We start from the raw sequence: 13891 nt of genomic DNA, 5'->3' as shown, positions 1-13891 counted from the left end.
TGTAGACATGTAAATACGCGGCTGTCAATCAATTCGGTGGGCAGGGAAACCACACTCACATTGCGGTCGACCCCAAATGGGAGGGATTTGGATCCTATTTTAACATCAGAAAATTTGACTGTGGACACACCTATGGACACACCTGCGATACCTACAAGGAGTTCTGTCCAAACAGCTTACAAAAGATGAATTTCATCATAGGTGCCCTTTAAACTTAAATATAAGCAAATCTAAATATAAAATTAAATATATTTGAATAAGGCTAAATTATTTTTAAAAACACACTTGTAATTTACAGTATTTTTAACGCATTAAAATCACAAGAAGCATCACATGCCGTACAGTAAATACACTAGCTTTTATTTTGACGGCAGCTTTCACGGTGGTATTTTCAAATAACACAACAGGGTCAGACAAATAAGTGGGTCAGTCAGCAAAAGTACAAAAACACAAAGCCACAGACACGAAGGTCAGCGCTCGCAGGCCAACGGCTGCACTGGAGAATAAACACATGCGTTTTCCACTAGTGTGTGTGTGTGTGTGTGTGTGTGTGTGTGTTACCGCTGAGGCATTATGGATATTGCACAAACTCTAGGCTATATCTCTTAATCCTCTAATCTGTGGAGCGCAGGGAATAGCTGGCTACATCTGTAAGACCCTGCAATGCCGGGCCAATGCTCTTAACATAAAAAATGTCATATTCACTTCCCTCGGCTGAGATATGTTTACACAAGTCGCCCACACTCATGCATTGTAATTTGATGTAAGCTGTTCATTTGATAGGGTGGCGTTGTGAGACGTGGCTGTGTGAGTTTTTCAGGTGAGTTAGCTGTGACAAACTGTGCAAAGCAGATGATGACGGAGAGCATGACACTATAAGATGTCACAGTCTCCATCCGCTGAATGTGATGTAGTGTGGGCTATTGTAATCAATGTCATCTGTGAGGTCACTCTGGAGCAGGCAGTGCATTTAAAGGAAGGGTTGTATATTGACTGAAATATTAATACAAATATACATTTATAGCTTAAACATGTACCAAGTTGAACATAACTTCAACATTTAATCCAAATTATAATATGTTTACAGTTATTTCTAAAGCTGCACTTTTTGGGGAATAATATTTCAGCTGACAACTGTCAAAGTCATAACAAAGTCATAACCAGCACTTATTGGCATGGGTGTGAAATATACATGAACTTGACTTTTGTGGATGAGATATGCTGCTGCTGCTGACTAATACAATATTTAGTTTAGCTTAGTTAAGTTAATGAAATGTAGCAGCTTTAAAGGAAGTTAACCCCAGCCCCGCCCCAGCAAGTTTTTATGCAGCGGATGCCCTTTCAGCCACAACCTATCTCTGGGAAACACACACACACACACACACACACACACACACACACACACACACACACACACACACACTACGGACAATTTAGCCTACCCAATTCACCTGTACCTCATGTCTTTGGACTGTGGGGGGAACCGGAGCACCCGGAGGAAACCCTCGCGAACATGCAAACTCCATACAGAAACGCCAACTGAGCCGAGGCTCGAACCAGCGACCCAGCGACCTTCTTGCTGTGAGGCAACAGCACTAAATACAGCACCACTGCTTCGCCCATTCATTAAACAGATATTTCTTAATACAATTAAATTCAAACAAATTATTGTAAAAAAAAAAAATTACAACCTGCAAAATTTCAACAACATTTTTCTTTTTTTTTTTTTCTTCTCTTGATTTTTCCTCTTGTATAAATGTGTATTTGCCTGATGTTCTATAACATATAACTTTGGGTGTACTAGCTTTTGAACCATTACCGCAAGTTATTTTTGTTAGATAAGCTCCAAATTTGGCTTCTTTACTGACTAATTTAATGTATATGCACAGATATATTTTATAGCTTCCTATTAAAAATATGAATTTAAAAGATATATTTGTGAGGGGTGTACTTGTATATGCTGAGCACTGAATATATATATATATATATATATATATATATATATATATATATATATATATATATATATATATATATATATATATATATATATATATATACAGTATATTAAGTATATATATACACTGTAAAAAATTTGACCTTAAATTCACAGTAAATTACTGGCTAATAATTGCATTACTTTCACAGTAAATTACTGTATGTAAATTCACAGTAAATTATTGTGAGGTAGTTCACAGTAATTTACTGTGGTTTTGTCACATTAAATTATTGTGAAATTACAACCATTTATTGTAACTTTACAGTAGATAATAAAGTCTGTTACTGTGATTTCACAGTATTATCTTGTAGAATTAACTATATTTTACTGTGAATTTGCAAAACGATTACTGTGATTTAGCAGTAGGTTGCAGTTTAAATACCTGATTTAACTGTAAAGTTACAATTATATCCCGGATTACTGTAATTTAACAGTTTGGTGCTGTAAAATTTCAAAGCAATTTTAGGTCACACAAAAATGAAAATTCTATCTTGATTTACTCACCCTCAGGTTGTTCCAGCTCTGTTAAAAATGTTTTTTTTTGTTAAACACAGGAATAAAAATATCAAATAATCCTCTTTGTGTCCAAACAACCTGAGGATGCGTAAATGACGACAGAATCTTCATTTTTGGGTGATCTGAGAAGACTCTAAAATCAAAATAAAAACAAACACACATACATTTTACAGATTTATTTAACAGCTTAATGACATCTGTGTAAACATTTCAGAAAACTTTCAAAAGGTGAAGGTGAAGCCTCAAAAAATACTATAAGAACATATTCATAAAAAAATCTGACATCATATGTAGCTTACATATAAAAAGCAGTGCTTCAGAGTGCGCTCTCTCTGTCTCTCATTATATATATATATATATATATATATATATATATATATATATATATATATACACATACATGAGAGAGAGAGAGACAAAACTTCTTGCTAAATTAGGCAGTCGTCTATTCAAGGTCAATCATTTTCCTGATAATTTTACACACTTGCTGGTTGATGCGTCTTCTCTGCTTCTTTGACTTCGTCTGTCTCCCATCTCCAAACTGGTGCCCAAAAAGCACCTATAAGCAAAAGGGCAGACAAACAGTTAGCTTCATACAACACTACTGGGACACTACTGCTGCACTACAGAGCAAAATTACTGTTAGCTCAGTTTGAACATGCTGACAATACTGTAGCTCAGTCAAACTGCAATTATTTAAACAAAAACATCTGAAAAGCATTTCCATCACAAACACACAATCAAGAACAGTCCAACAACAAATAGTGATTTGAATGACCTAGGCAGAGCATTTTAAAACAGTTGATTTGATTTACACCTTCTGTTTACAGACTATAATCTAATGCTGGGTTCACACTTATTGCAAAGTTAACACATGCATCACAGCACTTGCTCTTGAATACTAGCAGGATGTTTCTTGCATCAAGCTAATTTTTTATGATTTAAATATTAGGAAAATTTTGCAAAAAAAAACTTGATTGAAGTGATACAGCACTTGTGTTGTATTCATTTCAATCAAGTTTTTTGCAAATATTCCAAATATTTTTCAACGTTTTTTGAGTTTCACTTAATTTGTGCTGCCCAGTAAAAATTTCCCACTATTTATGCATTTGCAATGACTTGTATGTAATCCACTCACCTGAATAGGTAACTTCACATATGGTATAAGAGCCCCATCCTTTTAAAGACAGCTTCCCCTCTGGTCTCCAGCACAGACAAACAATTTGTGTCTGCAACACGGCCCTTTATAACAAGGGGACAAGGGGAGTCATGACTTGTGCTCCTATACATTCCTTGTTTAACCCCCCCCCCCCCCAAGCCCTCAGTTACAATATTTATTGTAGACATTACCTTAAATTCCAGAGTGCAAAAGGCATCTTCAGCATACTTCAGATTCAGACCAGATTCAAAGTCAGTTGTGAAATCCAGGTGAGGTCCCATGACCACTCGACCCTCCAAGGAATAAGACTAAAAGGGGGAAAGAAGAACTAAATTAGAGGTGTTTGTGAATAATTAAATTTGTTTGTAGAAACAAAGTTGACATTCCATGCTTTGCCTATTAAAAACCAAGCAAACAAACACACATGCCCAGTAAAATTGCTCATAAAAATAAAAACTATAATTTAAAAAAATCTTTGTCTAATATTTACTACTACTGGAAGTACTGGTGGAACTTCTGGAAGAAGAAAAAGAGTTTGTACAAGAAACTGCTCACAACAAATCTGTGAAAAACCTTTGTAAATTTAAAAATCTAATAAAAATGAGGAAGGCATCAACATTACCTTTAATAATCAAGCGAGGGTTGATTGGTAGCATCAGTGTTTCAACATCAGTGGCTGTAAAAAAATTTGAATATAATAAGAGTAGAATAAGACTCAACCTAACACACGCACACACTATATATATATATATATATATATAGGTTTAGATTGTGATGATGAATTTAGGTTATATTTGTGTGCTCAGAATTTACTCACCTCACACTTTAGCTATTATCAGGTACACCTGAACACCAAAAAATAAAATCTACAGTTAGTGACAATATACAATTAGTTCTCATTAGTAAATGTTAGCACTGCATTAACACCAGTGAGAAATATACAATATGTACTGTGTTAGTGTTAGTTTAAAAGAATACAACTGAATTGTATTATAAGCCTCATTTAATAAAACAGTTAAGACTTGTTTCATAATGAGTTTAGTTTATTTAACTAACTTAACGTTAACGTTACAGTGAACAAAATTAACATACATGATGGTCACTAACCGTAACGTTAACTTAAGTGAAGGCCAGAACTTACCTTAACGTTATAGTCATTTCACCTTACTTCAGTCTTGCACTGAAACAGAAAATGCAGTTAACAAGAAGTTAATTAAAGAAAATTCCCTTTCTTTTTTCAGGAACTAACGTTAACGTTATGCTAATACCTCAGAATCACAATCACCATCTGGCGTCGTTAATTTCTTGCTTTAAAAAAAGGCGCGCTTAAACCCTGTCCGTGCGAGTACAACTAAAGTACTCGGTAAATTCCTGTTAAATGACATGCACTATACAGAAATACACATACAACAATCATTTAACGGACAAAAGTCATATTTTAACACTTACCGAGGATGAATCCGTTGGGTGAAGAGACGACGGCGTTGTCTGTGGTGATGGCGCTTGTTTGCGGTCGAGTCGAGTCAGTTCTGTTCAATGAATCGGCTCCTTTAAGTGAACAGTAAAGAGTCGAATTCGGCTCCTTTCAGTGAACAGTAAAGAGTCGAATTCGCCTGAAAACGATTCCGTTTTGTATAATATTGTAAGACGCAAACATATAATTCATTAATATTTCATCATATTGCTTGGTTCGTGTACTGCTTGTACACGAATTGCTTGTTGATCTGTTGATCACTTCGAGCTCATGAACACGTCTGATAAAATATCTGAATCTGATTCAATGTCACACGAGTCCTGAACCGAAGCAGTGCAAGAGTAATATATTGATTGAAATATAAAGTTAATTATTTTCTTAGCCATTCAAAATATTACATATCTCTGACTTTAACAATAAGAATAAAGTTCGTTTGGAGTCTATTGAGAATTATTATTTTTTCCTCCCAGGATTCATTTCGCACCAAGCTGCATTAAGCTGTAATGGTGGATGAGAAGGCACATAATATTATAAATATTGCTTGTAATATGTAATGAAATAAAGTTTTAACACTTTTTCATGCGAGAATGTAGTTCTTCAAAACTCAAATCTGTGGACTGTTAGTAAAGATTGTGTGTAATTTTAAGTGTGTTTTGCCGGTAGCGGAGATCTATGACCTCCAGGCGGTAACGGCGCTCTTTACTCATGTATCCGCCGAGAGGCGCCTGTCTTCAGGCTAGACATTGGGACAATTGCCCCGTCTTCGATGGCTCTATATGCGTCCGAAAATGAAGTTTTAACTGTTTTTCATGCTAGAATGTAGTTGTTTAAAACTCTAATCTGTGGTTTATTTATATAGATAAAAAAATAATAATTTATATATATATATTTAATTCTGAGATTAGTGACCTCCAGGCGATGACAGGTGCCCAATACTCATGAAACCGTCTAAAGCAGACATTTACCCTGACATTGAAATAATTGTAGGCTGTTTAACAGTCTTTGGTTTCATTAATTAATTACTTTTTATTCCAGTTTATTATGTTTTGGCTAAGCACACAGTTATGTTCATTAAATATTATTTCCTATTCTATGTTAACTGTATAAAATTAAATAAAGGTGCAGTACAATCAAAACGATGTTGGTAACCAAATCGTTTTGGGGGCTATAACATTCTGTTATTATCTGTTAAAAGTTCATTTGTATTAATTTCTACGTTGAGTTTAAAAAAGGTTTGAATTTCTATAACTAACGTGCAAAAGATATAGCCCTTTTCACAGTAATTTGCTGTAATCATGCTACCTGCCGTAATTTCACAATAAAATTATGAATACAACATATTACTGTGAATTTTTCAGTTAAATACTGTGAAGGGATACTAATGTAATTTACTGTGAAAAATTACAGTAACTTGTTGTGAAAACCTGGAAATTTTTTACAGTGTAAGTAGATATTAAGACTAGGGTTGCATCATATCGGAAAAATCTGACATTGCGAGTTCCTTTTTCTGCAAAATATAGAGTGATATAAATACAAACTAAATAAACTGCTTTAATAGCTCTATTTGGAAAGAATACCTTAACTTAGGATGATTCTAGAGGGGAATGACTGAATAATTTGCATAAAAATCTGCAAATTTCAAGCATTAATAAATACGTCAGAGAAAAGTTACAAATGAAACAAACAGTGATTTACAGTCTTAACAGTATTCAGGGCAGGCACAGAAATTGAAAAGGCAAATGTAAAATTACACTTTTGTCTTCATCATATTAATCATTCTATAAAATTTACATTTATTAAAGTTACAAATGATACAGTTTATTGTTCCTTGATGCTTTAAGTTCTTCTGAATTCTCACACAGTCACAGTCCCTAAAAACACTCACAAATTATACTTTGTTTCCTCTATGGTTACAAGTCATGCTCAGCTATAATACCAACTCAACATTACACATCCAGCGATGGGACTATTGCGAATGCGCACATTGCAATATTGATGCTGAAACAATATATTGTGCAGCCCTAATTAAGACAGTTGTTTGAAAAAGTTTTGTTGTTGTTGTGTACTGTAAATATTTAAATAGTTTTAAGCATAAAAAGGATTAAACTAATTAAAATTGTTCCTTTAACATAAACAGTTCCTCTTTATTAGACAGATGTTTTTAGCTGCATGTGTTCAAACATTTTTAACCATTTTTAATAAACAAAGCCTTGATTTTTGCACATTGTTTGAAAGAGAATGCTAATGATGTGAAGCACTTTTTTTTAACAAAATGCAGAAAATTAAATACTCCTATTTTATCTGACTAACTGATTCATCAAAGAATAATCAACAAATTACCTGATTACCAAAATAATGATTAGCTGCGGCCCTGGTTCGGCACATTTAATGAATGCGCTACATCTTAAGGAACAGTTGCTGTTAGTCAGGACGACAATGCGTAAACAAGAAGAGCAATGTGATTCATTTGTCCACCTGCTTCGCTGGGTTGTTTTGCAATGCAATCAGATACAGCCTCATTTAAAGCATTCATTTGCTGCAGTTGTAAGGCTTTTCAAAGAAGTGTAATTAAGGTGACAACTCCGAGACAAGAAAATGGAGCCACTTTTTCGTGTGCGTGTCTGATGAGTGGTTAGCGATTGTTTAAAATGTCGGAAGACTGACGCTAATCTACTTTCTGATGTGAATATACAGCAGATAAGCAGCTTCTATTGCTATAATCTTACACACAGAATGGCTAAAAAGTCTAAAAACCTGTTTGTTTTGCTACAGTCAATCAGCATCACCAACAGCACCTTCAACTAGCATAAAGAGACGGATGATTAGACAGAGGAATATGCTATTCACAAAGATTTTCTATAAAGAAATGTGATTTATTAAAATGCATTAATAAAAAAGAAAGGTTATTCCACATTTTTGCCAATATTGGATTCAAATAATGAGTAACTTAAGGGCTATGAAAAAAGAAAGCCAATGTTTTTATGCAAGTTTCAACAAATTAAAAAGTTACAAATTTAAAAGAAAAAAAAAAAAACGTCCCTACAGACAGACGTAAAAAAGCAAAACATTACAAATGATAAACAAAAAAACTATTTAATTACTAATACATTTTATTCAACAGTAGGCTAACTGTATTATTGCTCAACTTAAAAATCATCTATATTTTTGTTTGCAGAATATAATTAACTGTGCAGAATATTAATGTCTAATAACTATAATATTAGTTAAAAAAATATATATATTATATTATATATTTAATACTGTGGCTTTTTCAACTTTTTTTTTTTTTTTTTTTGCTTTTTTACATAAAAAACTGTCTAAATAAGACATTTAACACAGTAAACATTTGACTGAAATGTTAATAATAATAGTATTTGCAGCATAGTTTGACACATTAATCCTTAATCGCATTATGTTTGCATGCTTATACCTAGGGCCAGACAGAATCTGCAAACGTTTTTTACTATTTATGTGCAGAATTTTGTAAAAAATAATAATAATAAATCTGCAGAATTATGCTTTCATGATTTTGAGAGTATCATAACTAAAAACTAAATATATGAAATAAATAATAATATCACTTCATCTTTTATTTAATGTTTACAGTACAAATCCAATTAGATCCACTTAAATAGTAAACAAAACATGCAACTTATATGATATGTGTACTAAAAGACAGAAAATGTTACTTTACAAACTGTATTATAAATATATCATATGAACATTTTCATATTTGTCCATATTACTGAAAATTTATTTAACAACTGAGTAAATGTTTTGTTATTTTTTATTTTGTAGTAATAATAGTAATAATAATAATTCCTGTCATTTATACAGCGCTTTTCTGGGCACTCAAAGAGCTTTACACAATGGATGGGAATCTCCTCATCCACCACCAGTGAGCAGCCTCCACCTGGATGACACGACGGCAGCCATTTTGCACCAGACCGCACATACCACACCAGCTGATTGGTGAAGAGGAGACAGAGTGATGAAGCCAATTATGATATGGGGAGGGTTAGGAGGCCAAGATGGACAGAGGCCAGTGGGCAAATTTGGCCAGGATGCCGGGGTGAAACTAAGGACATCCTGGGACTTTTAACGACCACAGAGAATCAGGCTCGGTTTAACATCTCATCCGAAAGACGGCGCTCACTGAGCAGTATAGAGTCCCCGTCACTATACTGGGGCATTGGGGACCCATATAGACTGCAGGTTGGGTGCCCCCTGCTGGCCTCACTAACATCACTTCCGGCATCAACCTAGCTTTCACATGTGGTCTCCCATCCAGGTACTGACCGGGCGCAGCCCTGCTTAGCTTCAGTGGGTAACCATGTGAGAGTTGCAGAGAGCTAGCTATCAACGTTTAGAAATTATGAGTAAGTAAATACACTCAATGATAGGCAAAAAAATCTGTGGACATCTGCGGATTTCTGCACGCACAGATTCCGTGTGGGCCTACTTATACCACTTCATTTTAATGGTAAAATGTGACTGAAATTTCAACTGCACAATATTTAGGGTTAAATAACCGTGATAAAATTGATTGCCATAACTAGATAATCACTAGTTGTGAAACACATAAAGGGATAGTTCATTCAAAAATAGTGAATTGACTTATCCTTAGACCATCCAAAATGCAGTTGACTTCTTTCTTCACATTAAAGAAAACTTTAGCTGCAAGCGTGGTCCTTAGAGATTCATAAAACATATACTGGGAAACTAAATCAAAGCTCTTATGAAGCGAAACGATTAGTCTGTGCAAGAAACTGAACATTATTTACAACATTATTAGCTTTGATCTACAGCCTCGGGGAAATGGTCCAAAGCCTGTTCAAAACAATTTGGAGCACAAACTTTCTGTCACATAATGATGTATATCTTATATCGGTTATCTGTCAAGCGATTCTTCCAGATTGTAAAAGAGCATGTGAAAGCAATCTTACTTTTGATATAGGTTGCAGCATCTAGGATAAGCAACAGTACCAATTGATGAACCATAAAACTCATGCAGACAGTGCTGAGGACCTTTTGCAAGACTGTGGATTAAAAGTAACAATGCTAATAACTGATTGTTTCACTACTTTAGATCTCAGTGTGTTGTCTGAAGCCACATTATTTAATTTCCTTTTGTTGCAATGTAAATTAATATACTTTAGATGCAATCTGAGAGCCACTTATCCTCCATTAAGGCAATAAAAGTTCAGAGATATAAAAAAATACCAAAAACATCCTCAAAACACACCCAAAGCCTTAAATGGTTCAATCTAAAAAATATCAAGCTACGAGAATACACTGAAGTGTGCAAATAAAATTACAATAATGAATATATTCAACAGTTTCTTTACCTCGGTATCACTATAGGGCACACATTTACAAGACTGCTCCTCTGTGTTGCACTTGATTGCACTGCTGCGATACCTCTGATGCATCTATGCTTTTTTTGTTTCAGTCACATGCTGGCATTCGTGGTATACAGTACATCAGTGCAAAGTACACATAAACACTTGCCCTATACTGACACTGAGGAGAATAAATTGCTGAATAAAGTTGTTATTTTTGCTTTATGTGTGCATAAATGTGTTCTCATAGCTTCAAATTATTCTGATTGATCCACTGAAGACACATGATCTATTTTGATTATGTTTATTTTGGTACCTTTCTGGACTTTAAACAAGCCTGGACCATTGCTGTCTATGGAGGATGAGAGACCTCTTGGATTTCACAAAAAAAAAATTGTGTTTTGAAACTGAGGCCTAAGGAATTTAGAACAACACGAGGGTGAATAATTATTGACAGAATTTTTCTTTTTTGTGTGAACTAACCCTTTAATTTTGTTTTTGTGTGCATATGCTTTTATGACTCTCAATGCGCTGGTAGCCTTTGAGCCTTTACTATTGCCAAATGCAGTTGTCAGGACTTTTAATTTAGTGTTATAGACTGTGAAGATCCCATAACCATTTGCATATGCAAACTGTTCATGCAGACATGGTAAAACTAATTAAACATATAGGACTGATTTATGTTCATGAGTTTACTTGTGTTACTTTAAACTTGATACATTTTTCCCCCTAAGTATAAGTTGTTTAGGAGGTGTGATGTCTACAGAAAACAAAAATAACATTTGATAATAACAATGTCATTAAAGAGGATAATTGTCGTTTTCATATTTCATATGAGCAAGACTGGTTTTGTATGATGCCAGAAGAGGAACTGCACTACCATGCAATTGACTTTTGTATGGTTTATGACATTTTGTATGCTTGAACCAGATATGCACAGTCACTCCTCTATAAAAATGGAATTGTGAATGTTATTTTTGTTATTTTTTGTTTTATGTGTGCATAAATGGTATCATTATACTTTTGTACAATTCTACTTCTAGTTTAAAATTAAGTAAATTAAATTAACTGTTAGGGGATTACAAAGGTATTTTGTAAAAAGTGGAGCTTTTTTATATTGTACATGGGAAAATGTATTGCTGTAACATTTTTGTGAAAAGTGTGAAATGTTTAGCAGCAACTAGATTTTCTTATGTTAAAGTATTGAATTATAAACACTTTATTGTAAAGTGAAAATGTGTTTTTACACAAAAAGAAACTTGTGTAAACTGAAACATTGTTTCTTAAATGTATTTGATGTTTTATGTTTACTGAATATAAATTGATGCGTTTTGAATATAATAAATCCCTTTTAATTGCTCTTGAAGGAACGCATTTCACACTGTTTAGGTACGAAGTTTATTGTCACTGTAGTGGTACCTTCATGCATTAGATGTGTACCTGTGAAAAAGGTACTGCCCCAGTGACAAGGGTGTGTACCTTCTTTGGTACAACATTGCAACATTTTTCTGAGAGTGTGGGAGAACGCATTCATTCATTTTCTTTCACCTTAGTCTATGATTTATCAGCGTTCACCACAGCGGAATGAACCAACAGGAGGGTGTACAAATTAAAAGCAAATATTTATTTTAACAACTCACTTGATGTCAGAATAAGTCTTCTTGCAATATGAACATAATATGGCTTTCAACCATTTACAATTAACAATATAACCAAATTAAATGCTAAAGTTAGAGTATGCACTATGTGTTCAATGTCCCACCAGTGCATTCTTTAAAAATTCTCCTTTATTTTCAAAAATACAAGAAACCTCATTCAACTTTGGTGTAAATAATGACAGGCGTTTTATGTAACCTATCCCTTTAAGCAACAGCACTTTCCCAGCAGAGGCTCCCACATGATGGATGTGTCAAAGGTGGTGATAAATGAAGCTTTTACTGAGGCAACTGACCACCGGAGCTTTAAACACAAAAACAAGCCACGCAGAGCATCCACTCTTTCACTAATGCCATCAAAAGCTAAAGTACAATGACTTGAAACCAGACAGAAACGCTTATTTATAACCCAGTCAACAAGATATGCAAATGTTCTTCAGATCTTCAGATGACAGTGACTAATGCATGCACAATACATAAAGAATAAGAGAACACATTTCATTTTTAAACTGTCAAGATGAGAGAGAAAAGATTAAGAGACTTCACAAGTTCAAGTCAACAAGGATGAAACACTAGTAAATATGAAACACGTTTCCTTTAGCGTTTTCTCAAGAAAGTATAGACATCTATAAATAGTTATGCAAATAAAAATGAATACTTTAGGTCAAAATTATTATTGTTTGGTGCCTTAAATTCATTACTGTGCAGTTCACTGCAGCATGTTAGTTAGTATGCGAGCATCGCTACTGCGGATGAGATAATACACTCCCTCACACTCACACACACACAGACAGCTGAACTGATACAGCGGTAACGTGAAGGAATGTACACTTGAATAAAAATGAAATATATAAAGAACATTTACCTGTTGAGAAGGGTTATCTTCTTACAAACGCATCTTTTCCGTCTCTTCTAGAGAAGTTTAGTCCTCGTTCACGTCTGAGTGCTTTTTCTCGTGCCGTTCTGCGTTCCCGTCAGATACTTATTTCATTCCCTCTGTTTGTAACGCAACGGAACGAAGCCGTACAAGCTTCGAGCACCTAAAAAACTACAACAAACAACCCATTCCGGTGTGAAAGCCGGTGCTGTCTCGCATTAAGCGAATTGTTTTGTTGTGGAGCGAGCACATGTGTAAATGTTGTCATTCGTGGAGCTGTTATCACCAGAGTGAGGGAAGAGATGTTTGCTTCAGTAAGACGCTCCGGGTAGGCTATTATGGTGCTTAGTGGAGGTTAGCTGGGAGCTTTTTTGTATGATCCGATTTATTTGACATTTTAGACACCTTTAAAATAAGGAAACTAAATCTGCAAGAAGAAAAGTAATTAAAACGCCTCAGTGAAATTTGCTTTCTTTAAGGCTTTTTCTATTGAAATTTATTTTCTCTTGATTTTTCATCCTGGTGTTTTCATTCAGGATTTTATATAGTTAGTGTAGACAATTTATTTATATCTTTAACTTATCTAACAGCTATGTTGGCACAACTCTGACCACAAAATAGAATTATAAAATAAATATAAAAGGTGTAATTATATGGTACAGTTCACATACATTGAAAAAAAATTAATAAAACCTTTCACAATAGAGTGGAGGAACTATGGCGTCAATTTGTATGCAAAAACCAGGAAGCGAATTAGCATTATAGCAGTTCCGGTTCCCTCGTCCCAAATTCAAATTTGTTTTTTAAATGGGATTTCTGTTAAATTGCTTAAATAAGGTTTGTGGCTGACACAAACTCAAGAAACTCAT

The 13891-nt window shown here is 34.3% G+C and overlaps 1 protein-coding gene and 1 long non-coding RNA gene across 14 annotated transcripts in view; both read right to left on the bottom strand.

Annotated features, from left to right (window-relative positions):
- The window catches only part of tenm2b (teneurin transmembrane protein 2b), a 576016-nt gene extending 562702 nt beyond the window's left edge, over window positions 1–13314 (bottom strand). For all 10 annotated transcript variants that reach the window (XM_068216114.2, XM_068216117.2, XM_068216118.2 and 7 more), the window contains exon 1: window positions 13011–13314. The gene's annotated coding sequence lies outside the window, so the exon portion shown is untranslated. The remainder of the gene's footprint in view (window positions 1–13010) is intronic.
- On the bottom strand, window positions 2679–4849 carry LOC141379802 (uncharacterized). Of its 4 annotated transcripts, XR_012396626.1 has the most exons (6): window positions 4816–4849; window positions 4492–4519; window positions 4297–4350; window positions 3866–3982; window positions 3654–3757; window positions 2679–3074 (listed from the first exon to the last, which is right to left on the bottom strand). It is a non-coding gene; the product is annotated as an uncharacterized lncRNA (long non-coding RNA). The 4 variants fall into 4 exon arrangements; XR_012396628.1 differs by lacking the exon at window positions 4297–4350; XR_012396625.1 differs by lacking the exon at window positions 4816–4849 and having other exon boundaries at window positions 4492–4787.
- Window positions 13315–13891: the final 577 nt, after the last annotated feature.

This window comes from Danio rerio, chromosome 21, assembly GCF_049306965.1.
Source record: "Danio rerio strain Tuebingen ecotype United States chromosome 21, GRCz12tu, whole genome shotgun sequence".
NCBI lineage: Eukaryota > Metazoa > Chordata > Actinopteri > Cypriniformes > Danionidae > Danio > Danio rerio.
This window is presented reverse-complemented; position numbering and strand designations above follow the sequence as displayed.